At 43.2% G+C, this 5176-nt stretch overlaps 1 long non-coding RNA gene across 2 annotated transcripts; it reads right to left on the reverse strand.

Moving 5' to 3' along the window:
• Positions 1-2136: 2136 nt before the first annotated feature.
• On the reverse strand, positions 2137-4861 carry LOC120748955 (uncharacterized). 2 transcript variants are annotated; one of them, XR_005699472.1, is made up of 3 exons: positions 4837-4861; positions 4371-4545; positions 2137-2610 (listed from the first exon to the last, which is right to left on the reverse strand). It is a non-coding gene; the product is annotated as an uncharacterized LOC120748955 (long non-coding RNA). The 2 variants fall into 2 exon arrangements; XR_005699471.1 differs by having other exon boundaries at positions 4765-4858.
• Positions 4862-5176: the final 315 nt, after the last annotated feature.

A 5176-nucleotide genomic window follows, 5' to 3' on the forward strand; every position in this document is an offset into this window, starting at 1 on the left:
AATAGTCAGCTGGCGGGGAGAAAGCTCCCCAGTGTTTTGTATATTTCTTTGGAAGGATAAGGATGTTGAGACCCAGGAAATCAGGGACAAAATGTGAGCAGGCTGCCAAGGCTGAGCCTTTGAAAGGGCTGACCACAGCAGTCTGACAGACAATTCCAGCCAGGTGCTGGGTCTGCCATGCCCCACATGGGATGTCCTTCAGGAAGGGTCTCAGGAGCAGGAGATGCCTTCCTCACATGATTACCCCGCCAGCCCAGGGAAATTGGCATCCAGGACAGCTCCTGCAGCCGGTAACAGCCACATCTTTTGGATCCCAGTCCAAGCCCTTGCTCTCTTCCACCCACAGAGGCAATTTGATACAAATGTGTGTAAATGAAGCATCCATGGATTTGTTTTGGGGATGTGCCAACTTGCCGTGGATTCAGTTGCTGGGACTATCATTATCTCTCTTGCAGATGTCCTCTGGCAGGATGTGGCCAGTAGGGATGTGGGACAGATTATCTCGATAGGGTGTGCAGGATGTGGCTCCCTGTCATCATGCCCATATCAGCATAAATTACTGTCACATCTTCAGGACAACTTGACAAATCCTTTACACTGGCTGAGTCATCCTGAAGCTCTCCAAGGATTCCAGATTCATCTTCAGTCTTCAATATACAATCCATATTGTAACAGTATTGTTTAAAAAAAGTGTATGGAAGAACTCTGCATGCTTGTATAAATAATGACCCATGAGAATTCAACCTTTGAGGGTGCATAACTTTTAATACCATTGTGTTCCTGCATTTAGTGAGGTGGCTGTCACACTAAAGACAATTAAATTGAAGTATGTTTTCACTCCGGATGGGTAGTCAGCCAGCTGGGCAGATAATCTTCTGATGCTCCACACTTTCAGGGGAAATTCTTCAGTGCAAAGGGTCTGGCTGCAAACCCCAGCACTATCTCAAAACACTTGTGCAACCTCAAATACTTCAATCCAGCCCCATGAAAGTACATTTCTGCTGACTGGAATGTAACCCAATTCTGTTCCGTTCCCACCTTATCCCTAATTGGGTATTGTCTTGTCCCTGACTCCGGACCCTGCCCCCTAGGAAAAAGCCCTGGGATGGGCATGGCCTGGGTCTCTCTGGCACCGGCAGGGAGAGGGAAGAAGCTAAAGGAGCTCTGGACCAAATAAAGCGATAATTCCTCCCCCCCTGGACAAAGAGCAGGCTCTTTCCTTTTGCCATCGGCGGTTGTCTGGGTCTCTCTAAAGAACCACCGTTGCACTTCACAATTATCTCCCATTCCAAGGTCTTACTCAAACTTGGGAAATCAGACCTTGCAGCAAAACAGAAAAATGTTATGAATCTGAATTTTACAGGTGGTAAAATAAAGGCCATCTGTATCAAATGTCAAGATTGCTGCAGAGACTCCTTATCAAATCACAGGCTATAATTTCTTCTCTGCTTTTAAAAACAGAAATTAAATCCTATAGGCACATGAAACATAAGAGGGGGGAGAATTTAGACAGAGGATAAATATATATATTTCAGGAGGCAGACTTCTAGGTAAATAATATGAGTATGCCACAATATCAAGAGAAAAAGAGATGGAAAAAACAGCTTGCTAAACTTCGAGAAGGACCAAAGCAAACTTCTTACTAAAAAGCACAAGATACAATAGTACTTTGGACTAAAACATGCAACACTTAAGCTTGGGCATGTGATCACGTGTTGATGTGTTTGTATATGTAAAGATACATGTGGTGTCTTCTCCATTCATAAAACATGAGCCATCTGCTTCATGTCTTAAAAAATAAGAATGGATTCTTCTCCCCCAATGTCATGTAACTGATGGAAGTGGCTTGGGAGGTCTTTTGAAAAACAAATAATGCTGATTATGAGCTTGCTGGTTCTAGCATGTGTTAAACACAGGCAAAGATGAGCTCTGTGAATTCCTGTATGATTTTGCTTGCTTAGCTTCTGCACTGCCTCCACTGTGTATAATTGTACTACTGTACAAAGCAAGCTCCTGTGTCATATAATAAATGTAGAAAGATGATATCCACTAACAGTCCCCACTCAGACAATGAGATAAAGAAAAGAATTGAACCCCGAATGCAAAAATAAAGGCACTATTAATAGAAACGGGGTGTATATCAGGGCGTGTTTACTTGATCACTGATAATTTGTGGGGCTCTTGAGTGTGGCAAGCCCCTGCTGGAGCCAAGCATGCAGCATTCCCAAACCTGTGCACAGTGGTGTGCTACCTTCAAGAACAAGCCATGGATTGAAGTTGGTTCTCCATTCCTACAAAGCCTAAATCTCCAATCAGCATTCCTCTTCCAGGTGAGTCTGAGGCTTCACCATGCTCCTCATACAGACTTCATGGACTGTTCTACTTCCTTTTCTGTTCCTGTGGTAGACATCCATCCATGCAGTTCCATGGTCATGAGTGTACAGCCAGTAAAACACTCATACACTTGTCCTGTTTACAAGCCTCTTTTTTCTGGCCATTCCTTCCTGTTTAATGTTTTCAGCTGCCAGGCATTCCTGGTTTTTGCTACTCATCTGCTTTCCAGGATTACTGCCCATACTGCTGTACTTCATAGTGCTGTGACATCATATCCTGAAAGAAAACAGTGGTGCAAACCTGTTTCCCATTTGAGTAATCCTGTTATTCAAGCAGGAAGGATGATTCCCTTCTGCCATCCCTAAAGGCTCTTCTCTGGTGACAAACCTAGAGTTTTACAGTATTTGTTACAATGATGAATTTTCAAGCAGAGACCATCAAGTATTATAAATCAATATGGCTTTGCTGGCTTCAGAAGAGCCATGCTGATTTACTACAACCAATGATGCATCTTTGTCTGCCACAAGAGAACACTTCTGTCAGAAACAAATTAAATACAGTAGGATTTCATATGGTAGGGTGGCTCCTTGGATTCCACCTTCTCTTCCTACTATTTTTGTCATTATCCTTGCATTCCCCATAAGGTTTTCTGCCTGACAATGCAGATATGATTTCACTTGGTGAAAACGGTTTTAGCTTTGACACATAACACATATCATATCTTTGACTTCTGCACTTCTATTAGTCAGGCAGAAATATTAGCTTTGGAGCCGGTGTTTTCTAACTGCCTATCTCCGAGGAGCCTGGAGATAAGACTTCCTCTCCAGTTCCACCCACTGGGAAGTCATTAGCACAGCTCCCTTGCAGGCATGAAGTCCCTATAACATGCTGTTCTCCCAGGCTCACTCTTTCTCTCTGGCTTGCCTTAATATCATGGAAATGTGATTTTTTTTTTTTCCATTGGTACTTCATTCTCAAAAAAGCTGAGAGTTTGCTGCGGTATGCTAGAATAACACATCCTAATCCTGAGCATAATTGGATCCATATCAAACTTGTGATTTTTTTTTTTTTTTTTAAGGCTTTCTCAACATTTTACACCATACAGTGCCATCATTTCTCCCATCTGGTGACATGACTCCAAGAAATATCAAAGAGCTGAGAAACCTACTTGTCCTTAAGCTGCTGTTTCCTTTTTTGAACACTGGCAAAAAAAAATCCAGTCAAATGCCAGAGTTAGTCTATTGTTAATTTTCAATTCAATTAAGCACATAAGATTTGTGCTTGGCAGTTGTTGCCTGAAGGTCCTGGTTAAAATAACCACCCACAGGAACCATTCAGGTAAGCAAAGGGCAGAAATCTGGCTGTCTAAAATTTCCCTTGTTTGCTCTCCTCCTCTTTGTCTGCTCTTTACTCCTCCTGTTGTCCCCTGGCTCCTTTCGGTAAACATGTTCCCGCATTTGCCATCCTTGGTGAGGGTTTCAGCAGCACCTCCCAACAAAGTCATCCTCACCCTCTCTGATCTCCTCACTGCAGGGGCCAGCTCGGTCTAAATATTTTATCTTGGGTTAGGTATTCAAAAAGGAGCTGGACAGAAAGACTCCTCAAGCCTTCATAAGAACCTGAGTTGTGTTTGCAGCCAAGGTGCAGGCAATGACCTGCTCCGTGACCCTGAAGGAGCATTGAGGGTAAAGATTTTTGGGGGGATGCCAGGTCTGTGTAGACCAGCTTAAAATTAGTGCCCATCCAAATTTCAGTGCTTAAATAGGTTACTCACACATTGCTCCAAACAGATTAATAATTAATTGGCATTAGACAGGCAATGCATAGAAAGGCAAGAGATATTTGTCCCTAAAAAAAAAAACAAAACAGTTTTCTTCATCCCATAAAAGTTCTCCAGCCTGTAGAAGCAGTTGCAAAGAAACTTTCTTGAAGAATGGTGAAGGTCAAGAAAGACCATGAGGCACTGGAGGAGTGATTCCCACAGGCAGCCTATACATCTCCTGTAACATCTGACATACATATCTGTCAGTTCAAACCTGTATCTGCAGTTCAAGGGTTCCTGCTGCATAGCTCATGCTTGCTGCAGTGCACTCTCCCAGTCTCTTCTCCACAGCAGGACAGGAATCACTGTGTCCTCTGGACAAACACTCTTGCAGGAGACCTCTCATTAGGGGTAGAAATGAGCCAAGACATAGACTCTCATTTAACAACCTGAAAAGGATCCCAGTTGATTCCTTGTTATCCTGACTCCAAATATTCACTGACTCTGACTACAGCAAGCTCCTACTCTAGGGTCTGACTGCTGGGTATTTCTGGCTGGAATGTAACTGCAAGTATTTCCTTGCCACTTCTGAATGCAGGCTTTTACCTAGCTCAACTATAACTGCAGGCTCCAGCAGCAGGCTATAACTCCATCTGACCCAGACTAACCTCACGGCAGATCTTTTACAGCCACAACTCTCTTCCTTGTTTTGTTCTTTTTCATGTTTCTCTGGATCATACCTTCTTCCTTAGGGGGTCCTCCTTCTTCAAAATTCTTCCCTAACCAGCCAACCCACACCTTTTATCACACTTATCTTTATTAGTCACAGCTGTGACCCATTAAGGGCAAGGCTGTTCCTCTTCTTTGGTAATTAGTAAAACTGTGACTTATCAGGGGCAAGGTAGCCTGTAATCCTTTCTTCTACACCTACAAACTCCCACTTTTGTGGGAGTTCTACAGGAATCTCACATCACCATGTGGGAATCCAGGTGGAAAATTTTACCTTGGTAACACTTAAACAGCAAAAAACCCTCAAAACAAGGAAACACACCCACAAAGAACCCAAGAGATCAAGAACAA

The sequence above is a fragment of the Hirundo rustica genome, chromosome 2 (genome assembly GCF_015227805.2).
Source record: "Hirundo rustica isolate bHirRus1 chromosome 2, bHirRus1.pri.v3, whole genome shotgun sequence".
Classification (NCBI taxonomy): Eukaryota; Metazoa; Chordata; class Aves; order Passeriformes; family Hirundinidae; genus Hirundo; species Hirundo rustica.